Consider the following 27460-nt stretch of genomic DNA (forward strand, 5'->3'; position numbering starts at 1 on the left):
AAAACACATAAAAAAACACTGAGCATCTGTTCAAAAACATAGAAAAAGATCTTAAGATTCTCCACCATTTCCTAAAATCACACACATTAGATTTTACAGAGGAGATGGATATTTTTTACAATACAAAAACTAAGGAGAAAAAATTTTCAGCAAGAAACTAGGCAGCGAAACAGTTTTTTGAAATGTTTATCTTCAATACGATAAATGTAGTAATTTCCAAAACATGTACATTTCCTTGTAGACTCTGCACAACATCTACAACGACGTAGAAACGTAATCGAGAGTTAAGTAGCCAATAATGGTGAAATAAGTTTTGTAATTGACAACGTTATGTGTACACTGTAATCTACAGAAAATATAACACCTCTGACTGTGTACAAGCTCTTTGTGAAACCATACTGTCGCAATACCTTTGTAGCATGTTTTTATCACAAAAACAAACTGTGTATGTGATGATTTGTGTGTGTGTGATATTCTGTGTATTGTGAGAGTCACAAAACTTGTAAGTGGACAAACAAAAATGCTATCTCTAACATTAGCATATAAAAAACACTCCAAGATTTATTTTTTCCGATTTTACGATTGCAGTATAACCTCAAAAAGACAACTACAGCGCAAGAGAGGCAGAAAATCAAACAAGCAAAGATCACAAAAAATATTTAATTGAACAAATACATCATGTAAATGAGAATGAAGTCTCTAACTGCGGTGTGCTAAAATTGTAAAAATAAGTAACTAGTGCAGTTTTTTATTGTTTAAATCGTCTCAAGTTTTCGATACTTAGGGTGCAATATCAATGTAAATAATGATAATGAAGTACAGGATAGAATTAATAAATTTTAGTTCATATGTAGTATTACAAATGAAAACTTAAAGAACAGGTCGAGGAAAGACACAAAATGAGTGGCTATGCCTGTCTTGCTCTATGACAGTGAATTTTGAACTGAAAGAAAGAAAGACAAGACCAGAATAAAACGGGTGAAATGAGATTTTAAAGATCTGCAATTCTTCAAGAAGGGGTCTTGCAAGAAACAGGAATATACGAGAAGAATTAGAACTACTGGTTTCGAGCGGCTAACAGAAGTGGTACAGGCTGCCAGTCTTGCTTGCAAGATGAAAGCAGAGTTCACCATTTGCAGCATAGTCGACAGGAGCGATTTGCGGACCTCTGGTACAGAGCCGAGTGGAGGGTCTGAATCAGAGGCGCAGACGGTTCTGCGCCCGTGTAGGCTGCAGATTCCTCGACATGCGCCAGAGGGGTGGTTGGGTTTAGAGCTCCGCTGAATAGGTCAGCTGTCCACTATTCGCAGGAGGCGACTACACGGGTAGCAGGGACTGTGTGGCGTGGACTGGGCGGTTTTTTAGGTTAGAGGGTCTCGGGAAAACACAAAAAGGGTTTCAGTCACAAAGGGTGCAGGCCGAACACAAGAAGAACGTAGAAACAGGAACCATTGGTATAACAGTTGTAAATTGTCGTAGCTGTGTTGGGAAAGTACCAGAGCTCCAAGCGCTAATACACTCCTGGAAATTGAAATAAGAACACCGTGAATTCATTGTCCCAGGAAGGGGAAACTTTATTGACACATTCCTGGGGTCAGATACATCACATGATCACACTGACAGAACCACAGGCACATAGACACAGGAAACAGAGCATGCACAATGTCGGCACTAGTACAGTGTATATCCACCTTTCGCAGCAATGCAGGCTGCTATTCTCCCATGGAGACGATCGTAGAGATGCTGGATGTAGTCCTGTGGAACGGCTTGCCATGCCATTTCCACCTGGCGCCTCAGTTGGACCAGCGTTCGTGCTGGACGTGCAGACCGCGTGAGACGACGCTTCATCCAGTCCCAAACATGCTCAATGGGGGACAGATTCGGAGATCTTGCTGGCCAGGGTAGTTGACTTACACCTTCTAGAGCACGTTGGGTGGCACGGGATACATGCGGACGTGCATTGTCCTGTTGGAACAGCAAGTTCCCTTGCCGGTCTAGGAATGGTAGAACGATGGGTTCGATGACGGTTTGGATGTACCGTGCACTATTCAGTGTCCCCTCGACGATCACCAGTGGTGTACGGCCAGTGTAGGAGATCGCTCCCCACACCATGATGCCGGGTGTTGGCCCTGTGTGCCTAGGTCGTATGCAGTCCTGATTGTGGGGCTCACCTGCACGGCGCCAAACACGCATACGACCATCATTGGCACCAAGGCAGAAGCGACTCTCATCGCTGAAGACGACACGTCTCCATTCGTCCCTCCATTCACGCCTGTCGCGACACCACTGGAGGCGGGCTGCACGATGTTGGGGCGTGAGCGGAAGACGGCCTAACGGTGTGCGGGACCGTAGCCCAGCTTCATGGAGACGGTTGCGAATGGTCCTCGCCGATACCCCAGGAGCAACAGTGTCCCTAATTTGCTGGGAAGTGGCGGTGCGGTGCCCTACGGCACTGCGTAGGATCCTACGGTCTTGGCGTGCATCCGTGCGTCGCTGCGGTCCGGTCCCAGGTCGACGGGCACGTGCACCTTCCGCCGACCACTGGCGACAACATCGATGTACTGTGGAGACCTCACGCCCCACGTGTTGAGCAATTCGGCGGTACGTCCACCCGGCCTCCCGCATGCCCACTATACGCCCTCGCTCAAAGTCCGTCAACTGCACATACGGTTCACGTCCACGCTGTCGCGGCATGCTACCAGTGTTAAAGACTGCGATGGAGCTCCGTATGCCACGGAAAACTGGCTGACACTGACGGCGGCGGTGCACAATTGCTGCGCAGCTAGCGCCATTCGACGGCCAACACCGCGGTTCCTGGTGTGTCCGCTGTGCCGTGGGTGTGATCATTGCTTGTACAGCCCTCTCGCAGTGTCCGGAGCAAGTATGGTGGGTCTGACACACCGGTGTCAATGTGTTCTTTTTTCTATTTCCAGGAGTGTAGAAAGCACTGATGCTCAAATCGTTATAGACAATGAAAGCAGGATATAAGCTCAGCCGAAATTTTTACGAACAACCAACCGGTGTTCCGAAAGGATAGGCTAAACACGGTTGGCAGTGGCGTGTTTGTTGCTGTTAGAAGTAGTTTAACTTGCCGCGAAATTGAAGTAGATACTTGCTGTGAGTTAATATGGGCAGTGGTCATTTTTGGCAACTGGAATAAAATAATAATAGGATCCTATAGCGACCTCCCAATTCAGATTATACAGTTGCTGAAAGGTTCAAAGAAAACTTGAGCTTGATGTCAAACACGTACCCCACTCATACGATTATAGTTTGTGGTGACCCTCGATATGTTGGCGGAAATACTTGTTTTATGCCGGGGGTATTCACAAAATATCATCCGAAATGGTGCTAAACGCATTCTCTGAAAATTATTTTATTAGTTGATGAGCCCACGTGAATAGTAACGGTTGTGAAAACACACTTGACTTCTGTTAATAACGAGTAACAAAACCGATACAGGGATTAGTGAACATAGGGTTGTCGTAGCGAGACTGAATATTGTAACCCCCAAATCCTCTAAAAATAAGTGAAAAATATACCTATTCAAAAAAAAATTCACTTGAAGCCTTCCTGAGAGATAATCTCCACTCATTCCAAATTAGTAATATAAGTGTAATATGTCGCTTGAATTCAAAGAAATAGTATCGGCACCAAATGCGAGATTTATACCAAATAAATCAACAGACTACGGATCTCATCCTCCTTGATACACAAAACGGGTTGGAACACTTTTACAGAAACAACGAAACAAACATGCCAAATTTGAACAGACACAAAATCCTCAATATTGGTGATCTTTTACAGAAGCTCGAAATTTAGCGCGGACTTCAAAGCGAGATTCTTATAACAGTTTCCACTTTGTCTCGAAACATGGCAGAAAATACAAAGAGATTCTGGTCGTATGTGAAGTATGCTAGCGGCAAGAAACAATCAATGCCTTCTCTGCGCGATAGCAATGGAGACACTATCAAAGACAGTGCTGCCAAAGCAGAGTTACTAAACACAGCTTTTCGAAATCCCTTCACAAAAAAATACTAAGTAAATATTCCAGAATTCGAATTGAGAACAGCTGCCAACATGAGTAAGGTAGAAGTAAATATTCTCGGAGTCGTGAAGCAACTTAAATCACTTAATAAAAACAAGTCTTCTGGTCCAGACTGTATACCAATTAGGTTCCTTTCGGAGTATGCTGATGCATTAGCTCCATACTTAACAATCATATACAACCGTTCGCTCGACGGAAGATCCGTACCTAAAGACTGGAAAGTTCCACAGGTCACACCAATATTCAAGAGAGGTAATAGGAGTAATCAACTTAATTACAGGCCCATGTCGTTAACGTCGACATGCAGCAGGATTTTGGAACATATATTGTGTTCGACCATTATGAATTACCTCGAAGAAAACTGTTTATTGACACACCGTCAACATGGGTTTGGAAAACATCGTTTTTGTGAAACACAATTAGCTCTTTATTCGCATGAAGTGTTGAGTGATATTGACAAGGGATTTCAGATAGATTCCGTATTTCTGGATTTCCGGACGGCTTTTGATACTGTACTACACACGCGGCTTGTAGTGAAATTGCGTGCTTATGGAATATCGTTATGTGGCTGGATTCGTGACTTCCTGTCAGAGAGGTCACAGTTCGTAGTCACTGACGGGAAGTTATCGAGTAAAAGAGAAGTGATTTCTGGCGTTTCCCAAGGTAGTGTTATAGGCCCTTTGCTGTTCCTTATCTATATACACGATTTGGGAGACAATCTGAGCAGCCGTCTTCGGTTGTTTGCAGATGACACTGTCGTTGATCGACTAATAAAGTCATTAGTAGATCAAAACAAATTGCAAAACGATTTAGAAAAGATATTTGAATTATGCGAAAATTGGCCGATGATCCCAAATAACGAAAAGTGTGAGGTCATCCACATGAATGCTGAAAGGAATTCGTTAAACTTCGGTTACATGATAAATCAGTCTAATCAAAAGACCGTAAATTCAACTAAATACCTAGGAATTACAATTACGAACAACGTAATTGAAAGGAACACATAGAAAATGTTGTGGGGAAGGTTAACCAAAGACTGCGTTTTATTGGCAGGACACTTAGAAAATGTAACAGACGTACTAAGGAGACTGCCTACACTGCGCTTGTTCGTCCTCTTTTAGAATACTGCTGCGCGGTGAGGGATCCTTACTAGATAGGACTGACGGAGAACATCGAAAAAGTTCAAAGGAGGGCAGCACGTTTTGTATCATGGCGAAATATGAGAGAGAGTGTCCCAGAAATGATACAGGATTTGGGCTGGGCATCATTAAAAGAGAGGCGTTTTTCGTTGCGACGGAATCTTCTCACAAAATTCCAATCACAAACTTTCTTCTCCGATTTCCGAAAATATTTTGTTGACACAGACCTACATAGGGAGGAACGATCACCACGATAAAATAAGGGAAATCAGAGCTCGTACGGAAAGATATAGGTGTTCGTTCTTTCCGCGCCCTATACGAGATTGGAATAGTAGAGAATTGTGAAGTGGTTCGATGAACTCTCTGCCAGGCACTTAAATGTGATTTGTAGAGTATCCATGTAGATGTAGATGTAGATGTAGATGTAGATATTTAATGTAAACGATAAAGTGGGAGAGTATAGGGAGAAATGAAGGCAAAACCTTAAACGTGTGGAAAAAGATAGAATTCAGAAGACAGTGTTTAAAGGGAAAAAAAGACAAAGCCAGAGCGATGTCTCGAGAATAGGCTGTCACATTTCTATACTGAGGGAGAGGACTGCCCCAATTAGTGGCAAGGGTGTTAATTCCACTTGCTCCTTCCCGTGAGACACCGACTCCCTGTTCTCCGCAGCTTCTCATTATGTTTTATACGTTGTTTATGTTCATATCAACGACTGTAATTTCAAAGAGGACTTAATTTTACGAAACGACGGCGGGGGGCAAAAAGATACTAAAAAGTAGCCGGGAAGCTGCGGGCAGGTAGTTACTTCACCTGCCGCTGTGAGCCGCCACGGAAACTGTTGTGGCCGGCGACTGCAGCGGCGCCCGCTGGGAGCGCTGTGGTCGGCCGCAGAGGCAGTGAAAGAAGTAACGGCCGCGGCGGCGATTTGGCGTGGTCTGCGCGCCTGTTGCGTGTAGCCAGTGCGGTTGGATCGTCCGCCGCAGCCGGTTGAGGTTGCTCGTAGCAGTCCAAGTCGCGGTGTGAGAGACGGACAGTTCAGTGCCTTCCAGCTGGTGTGCCGTTACTCTGCAGCCTGCGCTCTCTTCGCCCAGCTGAGGGTGGAGCGCTCCGCGAGCACCAACTGTGCCCACCTCCAACATCGGCCGCGCCGTCGCTTAGCACACACCTCGCATCAGTCACAAACGACTCAAGTAACTGAAGTTTCACAGCATTTCTAGCGTAGAAACTACTCTGCACTACAGCTATGATATTCTCAGCAGCATCCTATAGCGTCGCTTCGAATGCTCCTCCTCAAAAGAAAAGTCATTATTCTTGTTGTTACCCTGTACATGCGAAAAGTTGGCTTATAACTTCCATGCATCAAAACGACTTGACCCTGAAACCAGTCTACACATTGCATCCGCACCAAATGCTCCTTCCCACAATCCTGGTATCGATGAAGTGTGTGAATTAAATTTTATTACCGAGATTTGTAAGTCATCGAGCAAGTAATAGTTTCTTCACTACGCCTTACAACCATCCGAAGAACACCTATATTAGTTATAAGCACCATTGCAGTAGAAATTGCGTGTGTGTGTGTGTGTGTGTGTGTGTGTGTGTGTGTGTGTGCGCGTACACGCGCTCCCTCAGTGGCTGGGAGGACAAGCCGCTACATTTGTTTACCTCACGGGCGAATAACTCGTGCAGTGTCAGCCGTGACCGCAAGGTAGCGTATCGAATATCGCTACAGCTCCGCGACTGATTTCCCGACTTTTCTTTTTGTCGTTCTTGCTCTGTAAGCGATCACCTGCACGTTTTTACTTCCATTAAAATCAGTCGTGATTCCGCTGAGGCTGTATATTCTTTGAATAAAATGTTTTATTCACAGCTGTGCGTCAATTTGTATGTAACGCTCACTTCCGATTGTACGTATGAAAAATGGAAATGGAAAACGCCCAAAAGTGCCAAATCTGATATTTGCCAGGAGAATGAATAAACGATGTATCTATTGTAGATATTGTATGTAGTGTACATAACTGATATGTATCCAAAAATTTAAGAAGGTATTCTAATACCACAGAATTATGCTGTTCACCGCAAAAAATAGTGAGACAGATTACAAAATACATAGTTTATTGAGGATGTTCGAAGCAACAATAAGAAAGTTTATACAAGTTGATTCTTGCAAACAAGAAAACAGCATCCAGCCACTGTTAAGAATGCCACGTATTTACACAAAGAGCGGCGTTCCCGGTTTCGAACCGACAGATTCCTCATTAGACAACTGTTCATGTTTGTTGCTGTTTACATTAGTTGACAGTTCTCTTCAAAAACTCATATAAACAATAACAAACGTGAACAGACGTCTGAAGATGAACCTGTAACCGGCAAAGGCGCTATTCGTGTCAGTAGACATAATTATTAACAGTAGATAGTTGCTGACTTCTTCTTTGCAAGAATGAGCTTGTATTTCGTACACAGCCACGTTCTCAAAAATGTTAGTTTTCGAGAAAATAGCAAGAATAAAGTTTTTGCTCCAAATGTCACTTTTACTGAGGCCCTACGTTTCATTTGTGACAACACAAATACAGAAATAAAGGATTAGGTTTCCAACTATTAGAACTGTGGCCAACAAAAGCCACTCCAATATGTTTTAAATTTTGGGAGAGAAGCACAGCTTGACACTAAGACCATGCGCCATCTACTAACGCGTGTTTGAAATATTTCTCAACGGTTTGATACGTGTGTCAAATCTAGGGCCATGCAGCACAGTATCCAGAACATAACAGTAGTGTAAATGCGTTTTGTGAAGAAATGTCACTTAGAATGTTTTCCTTTCAACTCCCCATACAATTATGATGAGACACGTGCTATTAGGAGTCGTAAATGAAGACAAATATAAAGATCAGTTGCCAAAGCTTGTTCGAAATATATCGTTAATCCTATAATCAGATGGAATACACAGAACAAATACGCGATCCTGCACCCCGAGTATATCTAGATGAACAATCTGCTTTCGAGAACTCATCGTGGAGGAATCATCTGTTGCCTCTTACCGCCTCCAATGTAAAATTGCGCACACGGAAGCGAACTATACCCGACGGTAAATTAAGCGCTTTCTGACACAGTAATAAAAAACATGCAAGAGTCATAGCACTGAATGTAAATGATAATAATAATAATAATTATTATTATTATTATTTTCGTCTGAATGAACGAGAATAGTAACCAATAATATGATTTTTCTACTGGCGAAAATATTCTGAAATAGTTATCACCGTGTTCTGCGGGTGCTAGTATTATACGCAAAACCTTTATGGACACGAAACGAGGACAGATATAAAATTGAAAAAAAAATGCATTTGTTATAAAATCCTTGGTAATGTATTGCAGAATATGCACAAAGTGGAGGTCACAACAATTTATTTTCCTTGTTTAATCCTTGTTTCATATCTTAGCGTCAATGACACAAAATCATGAAACAACAACTAAAAAAATTCATTACATTTCAAAGTAAAGACAAATGACAGCGATGAACAATTGATTTATCAAATCCTTAAACTGAAGCAACAAAGTAAATAAACACTGTACAAATTTACTTTAATTTACGAAACATAATGATGGGCCTTGAACGATCAGTAGAAACCAGCCGGAATTTCGTTTGAAGTGGTCGAGGATAAGTACCGGAAATCCAATGGCCTGGTTAACGTGCAACAGTACTCTTACCATAATTACCTCCCGTAATTAAATCGCCTGGGTAGAATACAGTTCCACAACAAAATTAAGGAGTGTTGGTACATTATCAGCAAGAGGAAACGCTTCGCTTTGGGTTTGTGAAGCTACGCATTGTCATTAACAGATTTCAGCTATCGTGGAAAGTTATTGAAAAGGTCTGTTGCGCAGTGATGCATACTTTTTTGAATAGTACTCTAACACGTACTCGCGAAGAAGTTTGCTTCTCAGTCGTGTGTACACTGGATATGTTTGTCTTTCAGTTTTGCAAGGAGGTGGATTCACAGAATCCGTTAGGCCTAAAAAATACTCCAACGTACAAACGTTTCTTTTCTTTTCATTGCATAAGTGAACAAGAGGGCACCTCCAAAGCCAATTTGGACGTCGGAGAACTACACAGAAATAAATACAAAATGCACAAAACAGTAACGCAACTTTTGTTTTGTCACTGAATTACATCAGAAGGCATATGAAGCGCAGTGTCGAAACGTCACGTAGCAACTTTGGTTGTTTAATTCGTTCATATTGTTACCCTGACTTACATTAATTGCTTACCTTCTTTTCACAACACTTATTCAAATAAATAACGCCCAACAATCTACGTTGTTTTAACTTATGTGATTGCTACAAGTAAAAATACATTTCATTGACAAAAGATAAACATTATTTTGGTCTGAAACAGATGACAACGAAAGGAGGGCATCAGTCTTGCACGCTTGCTAAAGCGATGAACGAACCTCTTGGAGGAACAAAGAATACTTTCCACGAGACCACATTCTTACATCGCAGTACGCAGTCTGCTGTAAATATAAAGAGAAATTGATCGTCATTGTGCACTCAGCAGTAGCCTAACAAATCGATTCACGAACTGGAGGAGCTAAGGAATCAAAACTTATCCTCCAGTTTATGAGAACTCCTGTCACCTATAGCCGTCTTTCAGGCTTTATACAGTACAGAAAATGACAGAGGCAATTAGCGATATTTGCCGAAGAGAAATAACTTGCCAAAATCCACATCTTTAGTAATCTATCGTATGAGGGCCAGCGGTTCCTTTGGTGCACAGACGTGTTGTTAAAAGGTATTTTCAACCCAGTTTATTCTTTCTGAAGTAATAAATGAAAGAAAAAATTAGAATTGATGAATCTGGTAACTTGCTCTCTCACTTGCCGTTCGTTGCTGAGATTACTAAGTATTTTGTAAAGGAGTTAATGCTTGAACATAAGGCTCTCGAAGTACATTTTATGAAGATAATCAATTTATTATACTCGATAAAAGAGAGGAAACTTTCTGACGTGTCGGAATTTTGCCAAACGGAACTGATAAGAGCAAATAACATTCATATTTGTTTCCTTCCATTGTTTTTTCGATAGTTCTTAGCCAGTTTAAAAAGTACAGTAATCGCTCATAATATTGGTACAGTAACCGCTCAGAATATTGGCAATGCCTTGTACCATAGGCATGGAGAGAAATCAAATTTGTATTGTGTAGGCCAAAAAATTCTACAAAGTAGTTACTGTGTTTGCGGGCCTTAGTGCAATAACTGTAGATTTAATAGTATAAAGGTTAGATAGTTCCTGTACACACCAAACTAACTTCAGAGTGAACTTATTTTAGAATGTTCGTGCAGTCAGAGATTTTTAATTTTATTGTACCTTTTTACTGTCTTGGAAACGAAGAATAAGTAAAATTATGGAGAGTAGGTAGAAATGCATGTTACTCCTTCAACCTAGTAAATGTACGCGTAAGCCGGGACAGGCTAATGCAGTGGCTTTTTAGGTCCCTTTCCTACAAAAGCGGTATCCCTGTTTTGTTAGAGTAATCATGTGTACACAGCCTCTTTACTTTGTCTTTGAGCCAAAAACTGCATTTTTGCTTTTTACGGTTTTGGTTTGTAGCTGGAGACACTGTTTTCGTCATAGTGATAACTTCGTACACGATGATAATTTATACAATAGATTACAGGCGTTTACCTTGTACGCAAAGATCTACCTAGCCCTACCAATAATTTTCCTGCAATAAAAGAATCTTATTCATTAAATGATGCCACAAAATTTTGGCTTATCCCTGGCAGAACCTTCCGTAGACTTTTTTTTTCTTTTTTTACCGATGGCAGTCAAGCAATACAGTCTTTACTAAGGGCGCTAAAGACTGTTCTTATTGATGAATAGCATGCTACACTTAACCACAGCTTCGTTTTTACATTTGTGTGGAGGGCACAACTAGCAGCTTCACAATTTTGAGGCCTATCTGTCTTGATGGTTGCAGTTTTGTCAGTGGTATGCGTCAATGATACCGATAAATCATATGATGACAAAAAATTTACAGTTTTTTTCATAAAACAAGCAGAGATTTCCATTAAGACAAAGCTGTTCCTCACTCGATCGATGGTTTGGGGACCCTGTTGCTTCACCAGGCATGACGCTATTGGAGATGACACACCCTTGACATCCTCTAACACCTAAACTGGCTTTCCCAGTCTGTTGTAGCGAGGGCCTTCATTTTAACGTGGACTTCGAACCAGAGAGTGGAATTTGCCCTTTTTTACCTATACAAATCACTTCCTGTGTGTAAAGAAGCAATAAGTGGAAATTAAAGTCATAGAATATTCTAAATATAGAGCCCGAAAGCTTTAAATTTAAAGCCTGACACGTTTTACTGATAAAAATAGCCACTGGTGAACATGAAGGATGATTCGAACGCTTGTTCTTTGCTAGTGATGGTCGTCCCGTAGTTAGCAGTAAACTATTGCTTTCCCTGTACATATATTTTGACATCTAGTTTTTTGCAAGGGCATCTAAAGTTTAACGTGGAATCCAAATCACAGCACAGCCTGACGTATTTCATATACATATGGTGTTGTCATAGGTTGGTCTGACTACATCTTCCAGGAAGAAAAAGTTTCATTGGGCTAACTAGCGATGGAACATCAAACCATTTCTAGTATGGTCAGTACTTTACTTTTTTTCAGCAGAAACACATCGTTAATTACAAACAAACATCCAGTTTTGTAAGTCCTTATTCCAAATAATGATTTCTATTGCAAGCACATAAATTTTCAGATACGACAAAATATAAAATCCTACAGAAGCTGAGCACGTATTAGGACGTTGCATGAAACTCAAATTCAGACATAACTAAATGAAAAATGAATCATGAGAGGAGTATATTAATGTCGTTTCGAGTAAGATCTGGAATCTTTGATGTATATGTTAAAAGCCAGAGACTGTTTAGAATTAGTACCAAATTGGTTTCCTCACCGTTTCATTTAATTTTGTTAACATGTATCTTGTGGGGGTGGGGGTGCCTATTTGACTATCAGTTGATATTTCAGTTCTCCCCCACGCATCCATGAAGATGCGGAAAAGTAAAGGCTAATTATATAGAAAGGAAATGAATGTTATTTAAGTTAGAGTAAAATGAAAAGTATGTGCTTTGTTGTTTACTATTACATAACGATAAAAATTATCTGAAAAAAATAGGTGTAGCATATTCAGGTCTGACGTCACCCATAACCACGCTTCGTACTGTATAATTTGTTACTAGCGATCCTTAACACTAATTTTCGTTACTGGATGTAACTTTTGTACAATGCATTGATAGTTTATGCTTACTCACAAGCCACTGTAATGATAATGACTTTCTTCCTAGGCCAAAATCAGATTTTCAAGTTTCTGTTCCATAGTAAATTCATGTTATAGAGTGTAAATAGAGTAGAGCGACTCAGTCCTTGGGCCTGTAGTTGTTTAATGCCACAAATCTTTTGTAAAACACCAATCCACACCATTTTATTATTACGTAGTTACGGAAGATTCGCCACTAAATGTATTTGCTATACTTTACATTCAATTACACTGTGAGAGATTAAACACAGCAGTTCGTAATGTAATATTTTGTGTGGAAGAAGTTATTTTATACGTATCTTAAGCACTTCACTCATTTATTACCCTACAACTTCAATTTAGCATTGTTATACCATTATGGGTTGCTTTTAGGAAATGCCACGAAATTTGCAGGAAGTGGTGTGATGTAGGAGTGGGAACCCCTCAGATCAGAAAGTGTGCATCAGTTCAAAGTACTGATACCTCACAACAAAAACAGTACGTCTGGAGTTTCATTCGATGACACATCATCTAAGCGGAATATGTTAAGGCTGGAAAGAACTGAAATAGCTTACCAACACAAAAACCTTCGACTTGAGATTAAAATACGTGATTTGTCTTTGCACTACTTCAGTTCTCGTGGAACTGGATACAAACTGCTAAATGGAGCCAAGTTCATGTTTTTCTGAACGACAATGAGGAAGTTTTTCCGCATATACGCGGCCTTTCGCTGCCTTGTTTCTCTGAATAGTTGCAGCTGTTCCTCTATAAGTATAGTACGTTGTTATCAACCAGTCTAAGCCGGCCGAAGTGGCCGTGCGGTTAAAGGCGCTGCAGTCTGGAACCGCAAGACCGCTACGGTCGCAGGTTAGAATCCTGCCTCGGGCATGGATGTTTGTCATGTCCTTAGGTTAGTTAGGTTTAACTAGTTCTAAGTTCTAGGGGACTAATGACCTCAGCAGTTGAGTCCCATAGTGCTCAGAGCCATTTGAACCAACCAGTCTAAACAGATAGTTTATGTGCTGAGACGTCAGCATTAGGATCCTCGTCTCGCAGTCAGTGCTAGGTTACTCTGTAGGTGACGGAATGTTTGTGTCACACGGCAAACTTTTTAATGCCATCTGAAAACACTGTTGTTGCAGTTGCGAACCGAAAACTGACTGCTAGAGGATGTGATATGGTAACCAGGACCGTGAAACAACTGAATCCCAAATTTCGCGCTCGCTGTTGACGTTTCTGTTTGTACAGTAATTATTAATATAGTCGTGCATTCAGTATGTGAAAAGAATACCGAAGGTTTGAGCAATGTCCAAGCTTTATGCACCGTCGTAGTTGATTTCTGAATCGCAATTATTATACACGTTGAGTGCCGTATTAGTAGTAATAATTTTGACGTATTTAGTTTTATATTGACTACATAACAAACACACACCTTCAAACAACGCTTATAAATTTCAGGAATCGTTTGTTGTACAATTCTGGTACGATATCTCATTTTCCAATAATTTTTTGTGTATTAAGTTCATCTTCTTGATTTTAATGGTTTTAAAGTGCTCTTAAAGACTATATGAAAATTAAAACTTATATGTTACAGCCTACCGTTAAACAGTGTGATGTAAATTCCAAGCATTCTCCACCGAGACAGAATCAACAAGTCGATGGACCAACAAGTAAATTCGTATTTTGTCTGAGTGTAATTCCTGTTACTATGCATCCAAACATCTGTATCCTGAAACGGATTAATGAAACGGTGAGGGTGTAGAGGATATAATATTGTGATGGTGAGATGAAGACATTGAGAATCAAATAAAATGGTATTTTGCTGGATGAAGTTGGGCTGGAGGATGACGGACGGGTGCGTAGTGAAAACACTGCAGTTCTTGTTGAAATAAAAGACAGTCATAAAGTATTTTTGCAGTGGACTGTAGATAAATACAAAAATGTACCTTTGTTAAAAACACATATGCAGTTATTATTAGCAACTTTCAAACATATTTCTGTAGGACCAGACACACGGGTAAACATTCCATTTCCGCAATTCGAGGAGTAAAGTGTATGCTTTACTTCAAACGTTAACAGCTCGCCGACTAGCTGCAAATATGTCAGAATATGTTTTTATTGAAAGTGTTATGTTTCTCACTTGTAAAAATAAATATAATAATAATAAAATATCATTAGGTAAGCTACTATAAGGAATCGAAAAGAGCAGCAAAGTTAATCAAATGGTAGTGCCGGGAGTCTTCGCAGGACTATTACCAAGTTAACACTCGTGCAAGTGCCTAGTGTAAATAGATAATTAAATAATAGATCAAAACATTCTGGCTTAGGAAATCATAAAAACTCACAAAACTCGTGTAAGGTCTTTGATAAGCGATAGTAGGCGATATAGTCAATAATTTTCCCAACACCTAATCCAGTTGCATCTTCACTTACAGACAAATGGGAAACAGATGTTCTTAAACAACCACGTATTTTTTTGCCATTCTATATGAGGCACCTTCTGCTAGACGTCTTTAAGCTTTAGAAATATCTTAAAACCATCTTGAGACTATGATCTACATAATGCAGTTTAAAGCCTTATTGAAAATTATGCGAGTAAACTGATTAAAAGTTAACGAACATGTAACGTGGCTTAATATCAAGAAACAAACACTTCTTTTCTGATGGTCTGCAACATATGTAGACGTTTCTATCACACAGACAATGAAAAAGCTTTTATTTTTTAAACTCTGTTTTACTTAATAAGATTTTGAAACAATATTTGTGTATACAGTTTGGTTTGCATCCAGTAGATGCATTATGCTGTGCGTAAGCCTTGTGACTAATCGTCAATGAACCGAAATAAGAAAATTTTGCTTATATTTTTGTTTTGTGTGGTAAATAAAAGTTATATACCTTTATTTACTGTAGTGTATGCTTCGTTTTATGACCACCATCATTTAATGGTCTGAGTATTCTCATGCGTGTTACTCGAAATTAACGACTGACATCATGCACACACAAATTAGCTACTGCACTATGCACTTTTGTGACCGTGAAATGCTATCCATATTGTCATTACGCATGGAGTGGATGTGGCAAATTTGCCATGGGCTGAAGGCGAAACGGCGGCCGGTCGGTACCGTTGAGCCTTCATAGCCTGTTCGGGCGGAGTTTAGTTTTATTTTTCAAACAGAAAAACAATTATAAGGTGGTAGGCGTTAGTTTACTGAATAGGCTCTTACTGTAAACGCTATGTCCTTTCATTGTCCGACGTATGAGTCGGCTCAAGCAGCCTACTACTCGTCTGTCTACAGTTTAACGTGAAAACCGAATGAAGCTATCACGTGTTACGCGAAAGACAATGTCAGAAGGAAAGATAAAATTAAGCACCAGACAAGAAAACTCTAGTACCAACCAGGGAACCATCTTGAGACCTGTTACATTTCAATTATACTCGTGGCATTTGCTAACCACGCTAGTAACTGAATTTCTGTGTTCACTGATGATATATGTGCATATGTCTGCTACAACCGTTAATCCGTAACTTTTTCATAAGCACTATGTTTAGAAATGTGGCTCAATGCTATTTTTCTGCTGACGTCTTATTTACTATCATGCGATTACCAACCAGCTTCTGTATTTACAGAATCAATAAACTTTCTCGAGCTCTTCTTCTACTGCTTTCTGGCTATCCACTTTCAGAGGCACATTCATTTCTGTAGTGTGTTGTCTTTAACTCGGCATTTAACTGTTACTCAGGACGTCCTCTTGAGACAAATACACGTTGTACTTGTCTCTATAAGCAAATTATAAAACAAATGACGCTATGGTCAGGGCACCCGCAGCTGTGATAGTATATTTTATAGCAGGGAATTCTCAGACAATTGTATCTCGAACCGATTATATTAAATCACTACCGATTTCGTGGCTTATAGCCATGTTATCAGGCGCATATCTAAACAACAATAATAATGATTGAACCCCTACACACTAAAGTAATACCACGACCACAAGCACCTACTTAAGAAAAGATAAAATACCGGGGTACTTACAAACATTAAAACATGGTAAACAAGACGACAGAGAATAATGAACGCCCAGAGTTCATAGTTAAAGCCATAGTGTCCATAGAGCGGATACTCGATGAATAAAGATTCTCCTCTACGGACATTATGGTTTTAACTAGGAAGATTGTGCGTGCTATACTGCCCAACATGTTGTTTACTGTGTTTTAATGTTTGTAAGTACACTTTCGTTTTTATCTATTCTCGTAAATTAGGTGTTTATGGTTCTGGCATTAGTTTGATGTATAGGGGTTCAATGACAATCTCCGTTTATCTCAAATATGCATCTGATGAAGTGACAATGCCAATAAACCGCATTCATAAAATTGATTCAAAATACAGCTGCTTGAGCAGTTCTTGCTATGAAATGGAAATTATAATGCATGAGCTGGTAACGAAAATCTTCACTGTTGATAATTTGTGACGGATCGGGATTCATCAGGATGATTGGACAGAAATTTACACCTTCTGACCCTACGTTACGACTTTAATACCTCCTTGTAAGGTGGCGTAGAAACACGCCAGAGCTTTTGCCGAACGCTGTGGTTGATATCAGACAGACAAAAAATCATTTACAGACGCTATGAATTTAAACGAAAGTGGGCTATTTGTCGCTTATGAATTTTTAACTGTCTGAGGTGCAGTATTAATGTGAGATTTTCAACCAGAGCTCTCTTGAAGAAGAGACGAAATTCATCAGGTAATATGATAATGTTCCAGTTTATACAAAAACCAAGAGACGAGGTATTTTAAATCTATGATGTTTTGTAGGACAGAAAGAGAGTAATTTCTGCAGATATACTGCAGAAGTTTTTTTTATTTTTACATTTTTATTTTATTTTACTTTTGTTAAGGCGAACGCAGTGTTGCAGTACGCAAAAAGCAGCTTTGTATTGTTGCGGAGGGTGCAATTTAAATAGCTACTGCGTGAAATGTGCAGTTAACCAAAACAAATACGATTCTGTTTTCATATGTTTTCGACAACGCTCTTATCTTTCAAGAGCACTCTAGTCAGCTGATTCATATCCATCCCCAGCGCACTTCATTTCAAATCTGCTTACCCTACACGAATTTTTTAATATCCTGACACCCACTCCCCACCTCACAACATTCAACACCTGAAAGCGTGACACACGTCGTAGAATCCAAAATCCCACCATCTTCCCCTCATAACTAGATGTCATAGCCTAGACCAACAAATCTTCCACATCACCTGTCAATCTCCAACCAGCTCACACGAGATCCGTCCCAGTCCCTACCCACGCACCAAATGCACCAGAGCTCCCCCTTCCCTTCCTCTGATCAGGCCTTCTCCCCTTTCATAGCATTAACCTTGGCGAGGAATCAATAGAGATCCTCCCTCACCTTAGTGTCACACAGTACGCAAATACCCATACCAGAATGACAAACCCTCTGCTGGTCCATGTGTTAGTTTTCAAACTATTTTCACCATTGATTAGGTAGTCAGATAAATCAGATGCACAGTGCGAACCCGAAACAGTCCAACAAAATTTCGGGCTTTGTTCAAGGATTTTTTCTGAGTATTTTGGTATAAGGGTCCCGTGATCCCGTGTGGCTTATTACAGAGTAATAATGTAATTACTATTTGCTTGAGGCTTTCCCGACGGCCTAGTTGTAAATAATGTCCTCTGGCGAGACGTCGGATATCGTTGTGAAATTTTCACGACATCTTCAGGTGCGGTGAACAAACAGCAGTACTTGCAGTGTTGAGGTTATAGAGTAAAGAGGACATTACCGCTGTCAGCAACAAGTACAATAGGCAACTGACAAGGGAACCCATCATAGGTCGCTCTCTAATACAGCTGAAACTTGCTACGATGAAAGAAGGGAAATAAAGCGACACCTATTTTTGGCTGTAATAGATTATGAGTCCGCTCGTGCAGCGTGTATCCACGCTAACTAAAGTGGCTAGTAGCACAGCTTCGAATTTTTGCGCTTTTTCTCATTTCTTGTGGCGAGAGGATGTGACATAATTTTTTTGTGATTTTGTGAAACCCTCTAGAATTGTTGAAAAAATAAGTGAGCATTTTAAATCTTATTGAAAATATTTTAAATCATCCTGGATATTATATAATATTATATAATTAACGGTAAATGAAAATTGATAACATATAAACTCTTGTTCTCTGTGTTTACTTTGATTTTTGCTTTTATGCTCAGGAGAACCAGTACGTTCCCCATAGTGATAACTATCACAAAAATATTCAAATTGCAAAAATTCGGAGCACCATCAGCAACATGCTAAGCAACAGATGCCACAGTCACATATTTTAGTGCGAATATAATTAGGAAAACCTCACGATCTGGCGATAACTTCGCAGAAAACTACGCATATCGAAGCAATTTTTCGAAATTTGCAGCATGTAGTTGATATTGGATCAAACCGTGTATTTTAATTGCCTCAGTTCTAGTTGTGATTTTCCTTCGCAGCGCGATGAAAATAGGGCACTTTTGTAGTGGGCGGATGCCATTCTTCACCTGTCCGCAAAGGTACACGTGTCAGGGCTAACATAAAAACGTATACTTCGGCGGAATTACATTTACTGAAACGTAGTGCATAAGGAGTTATCGCTCTGTGTACCCTATAAGTTAATGTAGGAAAACGGCTTACTTTTTACCTAAGGTCGCAAAGATTTGTCCAAAAGCTGATGACAGGTGTCTTTTGTACGCCTTGCCGATTTTGTGTCTGTTGCGTACACATTCTGCTGCCGTGCCATTAATAGGTGAAGTCATGGACTCGAGAACCAATTCTGCCACTGACAAACGAACGCTGTTAGTAACAGTGTTCTCGAAGACGTTAATCCGTGTAAATTGTGATGATAAAAGCTATTTTTAATAATATTTGAAATGCTTATTTACTTTGCCAATAGTTCCATTGTATACCACAATGTAACAAAAAATATTGGCTCTGAACACGGAGATCAAAAATTCGAAGGTGTGCTCCTACCTATTCAATTTCATACACATTACGCGAGACGGCTCGTGAAATGTCGTCGAAACTTCGACCACCACTTTCTCGCATACTATAGAATCTCGGCACCTTAGCCAAAATAGATGTACCATTATTATAAACCTTCTTCAATCCTGCCAAGTTTAGACTATATAAGAAAGCGGAAAAACAGTCCTTTCCTTCGTTCACTTCTGCCCCACGGTTGCCTACGGTGTGGGATACTGGCTGCCCAAAAAAATGTGGCTTTGCCGTATACACTTCATTGCCAGCGTCGTTGTGTTTCAGTGTGCACCGTTTATGGCCTCCCGGTTTCTTTTATTTTTCGTTTAAATTACTGTTACCAAAGGGACAAGTTCTAGTGAAACATGCATACAGACATCGCATGCGCATTAAAAGCAATAAAGGGGCGATAAAATCCTATCATTGAAAGTGTTTAACCGAATAAAACGTACGTATATCCGGTTGAAAAAACACATCTCAGCAGTTACATTCACAATGCCAATATTAATACCATGTACACACAGACTGAGTATTCGATCGATATTATTTTTAAAGTCAACATCAGCACTGGTCAGCAGATATTTTCAGCGCATTACAGATACAAAGATAAGTGCAAATAAGAAATGAAACTAACAGCAATTACTCTCTAATGAGGCACCATAGACCACGGGCCCTTTTTACCAAATGCTCAGAAAATGTCCCCGAACAACGTTGGGAATTTTTGGTGGAGTTCGGGTTCACTCCATGTTTCTATCCATCAACATTTTCACCATTCCTAAATTGTTCTTGTTTTGTTTTAATTCATCAAGAACAGTTTTATGTCGTCCATGTTGAACTGTTGTTTGGAAACTGCTACTGTTTATGACGCAGAGGTGAATTAAAACGGTTATCTGTGTTAATCACTTTTATTTTCTCCCGTGAGGCTGTTTGATGGTCACACCCCCATTTTCAGGCGAACCAGTGGATTACATTACTGTCTTGTTTGTTGGATATAGCCAGTTGTCTGTTTTGAACTTCATTTCACTACAAAAAAAAATAATTTACATGTATCCGTAACACGGCTCTGGAATTACAAATTTTAAACAATAATACAACTACTGAACAAAATGTTCCAGCAGAAATGATTCTGAGGGTTGTTGTAAATGAGGCGCTGAGAACTACAAAGACCTAAAACATACCGTCATGTGTTTTCATATTGTAACTCGTGTGCATGCTCCTGACATCTGTTGATCTTTTCGTGAGCCAGTTGTATCTATTTCTGTACCCTCACAGTGCGTATATGAACATCCATGAAAAGCTGCCTCACCAATTTCTCGGATATTCGTTGCCGTATGGGCCCGACGCACAAAGTATAATTTTGGTGCCTTACGTTGCTCAATTGTTACCTACGATTTACAACATAATTTAGTGTCTACATCATGTACGTAGCAGTAATACTTCATAATCGGGGGAGTGACAACAGTTTTATCTGAACCTCAAGCCACAAGAAGTGCGTAATGAAAATGATGTTGACGAGGACGGTGAAGCTTCGTAATATATCATAATTGTTTGTGCGGTGCATTTAGTATCTTTTCTTTGTATTTTGATTCTAGTCTTACATTAATTACAAACTTTGCAACTGTAAAAAAACCCTATCTTCACTCTAGCCTATATATGGAAATTTTCTAAAGTAACATTAGTAATAAATATAATCTTCAATATTAATTAGCATTTCATAATATAAAGTACGTAGATTATTTTTTTCATGGAAAGTACAGGATACTGCGGCTTGGTTAGAAATTCATTCAAATCTATGACTTCACGATTTGTCTATAAATTTGGTTTTCACAAACATCTATTTTTTTCATAGCTTCGTTTCTGTGCTTTGGGCCCTTATGATTCTCAGTGTCTCAAATATACATTTTCATCATAATTATGAATATCATTTTTCATTTCACTAATACGGAACAACATAAACAGTTCAGAGATTGTATATACTGTATTTATAAATACAGGGCCGTGTAAGTCAGAGAGCATGAACAACTTACATTACAGTTAACATATATGTCTACAAGTGTTTAAATCTTCAATTTTTACTACCCTCAAAATACCAAATCAATTTTTTAAAATAATGATATCTTTTTAAGCGTTAGGTTTCTAAAGATTTAAACACAAATATTGATACATTATCTGTATCAGTGATTTGCAATATAAATTGGTATTGTTCCTTGACTTACGAGGCTCGTTTTTCTACATATCTACAATCTTTCTATTATTTATGTTGTCATTTCGTATTTGTGTGCCAGTTAAGATGAAAATGTATATCTGTAAGGGGCACTTAGTGTTCTTTCTACTGAAAAATCTTGTACATGCTTTCTTATTGCTTCAAATTTATAACTCTTGTGCCAGTTGCAAATGGTACCTATTCTGTAGTGAAGCGAAGTTCAAAACAGACAACTGGTTACATACTGCAAACAAAACTGTAATGCAGTCCACCGATCCACTTGAAAATTATGGTATAAGCCCGATAAGCATATTGTGGAGAAAAATAAATGTGACTGGCTGGTATTTAGTCACCAACTCAAAATAGTTTTTGCTCTTTGGCTGCATCTGTAAGATTTCGTAACCACAGTCTTTCGTTAACTGTGTAGCTGAAGAGTGACTTAATTTCCTGCGTATAACAAGGTAGGTGTCGCAAAACTAAAGAAAAGTCATTACGTATGCGAAGACGCAAACACTAAAACACTATAGACTGCAACTCCTAACACATTCGCTACAATGTTGATATTATTAGATGTCGAGTGTTATTTTCGAACTAATGAAAGCACGAACGTCAAGCGGCTAGGAGCAGTGGTGACTGCATGAAATATAGGTGCAAATATTAACAGGAGTTCTGTACCTGTGTTTCCCGAGAGCGTTATTTACAACAGAACTGAAAAGCAAGTTTAAGCTATTTATGCATTATAAACGATAGAAGTATGCAGTTCGGTTACTGATGTTTTGAATGGATTCAGAAAATGGAAATTAATTTAGGAAATGTGTGGGAAGGTATTATGGGACCACACGGATGAGGTCATCGCCCGTAAGCTTACACACTATTTAATCTAACTTACACTATTTAAACTAACTTACGCTAAGCACAACGCACACACACACACACACACACACATGCCCGAGAGAGGACTCGAACCTCGAACGGGGGGAGTCGGGCAAACCACGACAAGACGCCCTAGACCACACGGCTCAGAAAATGCTTCTTAAGATTATTTTACTTCTGAGAAATGGAGGCTAATGTCCATTTTTAAATTTTTATGCCAACGTTTAGACAGATGTTAGACGCTTATCACTCTTCAACTGAAATCGCAGAAAATTTACATTAGAAAAGTCCATTTATAGAGGTGAAATATTCTATGCTTACTTATCCCGGTTCTTTCACCATACTAGACCTGTATGAATTACTGCTGCTAGAGCATAGTTAACCACGTGTTTGCTTTTAACAGTGACATGAAAGACGTCTCTGTCAGTAAAGTACGATCTAATGCACACATTATTATATCTACCTTCGCATTAAAAAAAATTTCTTAACTTTTGTGTCAAATGATCGTCTGTATCATCCGACAGTTCCTCAAAATGATTTCCACCTTTCGTTATTTGTGCTGCTTGAATTTCTGCAGATTTTCTCTTGGGTGTTGTTTTTCAGACTTCATCTTTGCTTTTCTTTGGATTTTTTTGAGCTCTTTCGCCTTGATACTTTCTCAAACATGATTTGTGTGTCCTTTCGTGTCATTTAGGGAAATAAATTTCTTATTTGTATTGGTGTTCTCCGGATGCTAATGGTTTCAGGTTCTTGTTTCTCTCTTTGGAACAGTGCCACATGGTTTTCTTACACGAGTTGGATCCAAAGCTTATAGTGATTAATCTTGTGTTTTCCATTCCTCTAAGACACCCATGAAAACTGAGGCGCACATTAACAATGATGTTCATTAAAGAATATCATACATGAATGAAATTAGTCTTAAATTTTATGTATTTATGTTTCTCTTTCGCCAGGGAATGTTACGACCGTGTTGGCCTCTCCTACATTTATGAGACGACCCATTCTTTACAGTTCTGTTGCATTTAAAATACGACTCGTGATACTGGTCAGTGCTTATGGTAAAAGTCAGAATCACACTACACGCAGTAATTAGACTAATGCCGGTGCTAATAATAAGAACAGTAAGAGCAAAACGTACTTTGGCAGTAAGAAAAAGGATTCCAGTCACCAACAGATAAAAAGTGCCATAACCCCACAGCAATGAAACACCTGCAAGCTGCAGTTATTTATTGTACTGCAATAGCGGTTCATTACTCCCAATACTGTTTCAGTGAACAATTAATTTTTTTTATTTGGCGATGATTTTACAAGAATTACCTATACTGCAAATTAGGCCTATTAATAAATTCACATTTACTTGTTGATCTACAATATAATGAACATTAACGTTGAAAATGACACTCCGCATGCGCTTCACAAAATAAACACAAGACTCGCTGTATACTTTTTTTCAAGGTTTCAAAGCACTCGAAAAATTATTTTTCTTCCATTCTGAAAATTCAGTTTTCAGTGCCCGCACTGGAGCTGCCGTCAAACTCAGCTGCTTTCGTGGCGGTAGCAGTACATGACGTTTCACATTTTTCGAAACGTCAGGGCTGAGTGAATAAAAAAGCACACACGCAGTTTATAACTGTAATGATGAGAAATTTAATTTTTAAGCATAACTGTGACTGTTTTATTAAAGTTTCTTTTGCGAATTCTCATAACTAAAAACTACAGACAGTGATTTTCAGGAACGAAATAAAATAAAATCTGGGGCTACACGTATTAAATGCGAAAGCTTAGTAATAATTTATAAAAAGCATAAAAACAGAAAATTGGAAAAACTGTATTAAAAGAATTCGTATAACCAGTTCAACGGTTTGCAGTGATAACTATTCAACGGAACACATGTGTCACTTTGACTATGAATGAGACATACGCTGTGACTGGAAGCAAAACGAAAGAATTAAGTCACATTGTTTTCAATGTACATGTGGTATAATATACCGAACTATAATGAGTAAGACCAATATCACAAGATAACAAAATTCTGTAGGGCAACGCAACACCTAAAACACTGTATGCATCTAATAAATTTACCCCTTGCTCTCCGCCCCCCCCCTTTCCCCAAGGAAAAAATGAAAAAAAGGAGATAGGAAGCTGAAATAAGATTCCAGTGAACAGTTAAGGAGTCTACCCAACTACACTGATAGAAGAAGCAAGACAAGTGTGGAACATGCAAGCTGTGTACAATAAAATTTAAAACTGCACACAAAATTGGATTTGGAATGCGTGGCTATTGACCATTTAATTAAACAACTGACACTTTGTCACTCACGGGGAAGGAGGAATCCAGTAAAGAGACCACGTAAAGGATGGGCCTTGCCCTAAAACTGCAACAGGTGGCAGCCTAATCCACCAAATGGATAAGAGCAGTAGACAACCGCTTGTATTGCAAATGATTTGTGACATTTTAAAGAGAATATCATTTGATAAATATTAAAAATTTCTAGAAAAATACGAAAAAAGTCTGAGCAGAGTTTGGCAAAAGATTGAAATAAGTATATTTGAGGCAATGTCCTGACTGACTGATCATCGCCCAGCCGGCCGAAACCTCTAAGGATGTATAGGATGTTTATCTAATACTGTAGGCGTCGCTTAAAAAGGAACTCTTCGAGATGCCAGTCCTAAGCGTGTGAAATAGGAGAGAAAAGGCTTTTTGAAAATATGTCCTATTACGGCAGTTTTGAAGCTACAACTACGAATACTGATGTTGGGTTTTTCAGTCAGAAATAAAGAAATACATGTTTCAGCATATTTGGAAATTAAACCACTATGAGGTGAAATAGTTAGGGAAAGTCTTTTCTGAAAATAAATCATTATTAAAGAACTACTAAAGCATTTTTAAAGCGCCATCTATGAAAATTGGTATTTGACTTCTCGGTTAAAAATAAACAAATTCATGTTTTAGTGTTTTAGGAAATTCAAATCCCATTCGGGAGTGAAATAAAGGATGAAAAGTTTTATGAAATTATTTTATTATAAGAGCATTTTTTCAAAGCTTAATATATGAGAATTTATATTTGACTTCTCTTTTAGAAACAAAAAATATGTTTTTCACTGTTAAAAAAAGTACGAGTTTCACTGTTCTTGGAAATTCAACCCTTAAGGTGGTGAAACAAATGTTGAAATTTTTAAGAACATATTTCGCTCGGTTGAAAAATGTTAAAGCCAAATCTATGGAAAGTGGTGTTTCACTTCTCGATCAGATGTTAGGACATATGTATTAGGAGATGAAAATTTCTATGAAAACATCACCACAAGAATGAAAATGTAAGATTAACAAAAACTCTGAACTCCAGTTACCAGAATCGGTGCGGAATGTTCTGTCTACTTGAGTGAAGCAGCGGGCTCTAAGCTAGTTTGTACATAGAATATCACAAAATTGAATTAGCGGCTACATCTATGCTGCGTTATTTGATTTACATTCCATTAAAGACTGGTTCTCTAGAAACCCTGCGTTGGCAATGGAATGTATATACTCTATTAAACTGTTATTAAAGGAAACTTTGTACAATTCCTCTTAGTCTGTTTGATACCTGTTTCACTGTGTAACGATTTCCCTATCCTCAGACTTTTCTGCTCATAGACTTTCAACAACGACAGTATAGTGGGTAAACCAAAATTTGCAAGGTATCAAGCATACGCCAGGCTCCTGCAGTTCGTGTGTTTATTGTTACTTACACCTTAATTTTTTGGACTTTGTTCCAGTTTTGTTTCAGTTTTGTAGTTCATTGTCGCATTCTTAGTATCCTCGTTCGTGAATATAAACGGTACCTCATACCTCGCACTCGAGCAGATGGTAAACAAAACTCTAATTTGTTAGATACCTTTTCTTTTCGTTCTCCGGCTCTCACACAATAAAGATGCTGAGCGTCCAGTTCTTGGCTGTTCAGTCACTGTCAACTGCTGAAGTCAGTGATCGTAGGCGTGGTGGACCAGTAAGGGCTCGACCGCTATTATACGAAAGACAGGTTGCCGGTGCGCTCTATTGTAATAACGCCGTGAGTAATTCACCGACAAGGCAACCAGTGATGGCTATTAAATTTTGCTCCTACGCGTGTTTCGTCCTGATTTCTTGGCGAAAATGGTGTCTGGCAAGTGTTTCCGAGAAGACCAGAGTTACTGGTTTACGAAACACAAAACCATGGATTGTCACATGCCACCGCATAAAACAACCATCAATGACGATATCACGAAATTCAGAGCAACTATGCTTAGTGTTGCTTCCTATCCAGCACTAAATCATTATTTCAGGTCTTTTTTGTGTATTTCGCTGCACCCGTTAACTCTTATATTGTGTACAAACAAATTGATTATTACTTACGATTCGTGTAAATCGCGCCCTAAAGGTGCATTACTAATATAATTTCAGAATTATGACAACAATACCGGTTTTAGGTGTGAGATGAAACAAATTTTAAAATGGCCACTGTACTGTTTGTGTTTCAATTAGCGAACAAATTGTATTACACAGTTTCGTGCACTTCAATATTCGCGATATTTAGTGTTTTCGTTTTGTAGCCCAAATTAAAATTTTCGGAATTATCCATATATGCATGTGATAAAGCTTAGCGTGTGCAGTAATGCGCGTGAAGAATGTTAGTCATTTGTGTGTAGAATTTCGGTTTGCTTTGTTATTAAATTAGGGTTCACGCTCATTTAACGGAACGTAAGCGCAATGTTCAAAAGAGCGTTCGGTAGAATGCTATGAATACTAGGCCGTGTTGTTAAGGTGAGTAAGAAATGAAAAAGAGAGGACCAATACCAACACGTAGCTTAATCCTCTGGGAGTCATCATATTCAAAATCTCCAATCAACAGCT

The 27460-nt window shown here is 39.1% G+C and overlaps 1 protein-coding gene across 1 annotated transcript in view; it reads left to right on the forward strand.

Moving 5' to 3' along the window:
- Positions 1-6337: 6337 nt before the first annotated feature.
- LOC126418644 (extracellular serine/threonine protein kinase four-jointed) overlaps positions 6338-27460 on the forward strand; it is a 1345623-nt gene continuing 1324500 nt past the window's right edge. Inside the window, exon 1 of the mRNA XM_050085506.1 lies at positions 6338-6380. The gene's annotated coding sequence lies outside the window, so the exon portion shown is untranslated. The remainder of the gene's footprint in view (positions 6381-27460) is intronic.

This window comes from Schistocerca serialis, chromosome 9 (genome assembly GCF_023864345.2).
Source record: "Schistocerca serialis cubense isolate TAMUIC-IGC-003099 chromosome 9, iqSchSeri2.2, whole genome shotgun sequence".
NCBI lineage: Eukaryota > Metazoa > Arthropoda > Insecta > Orthoptera > Acrididae > Schistocerca > Schistocerca serialis.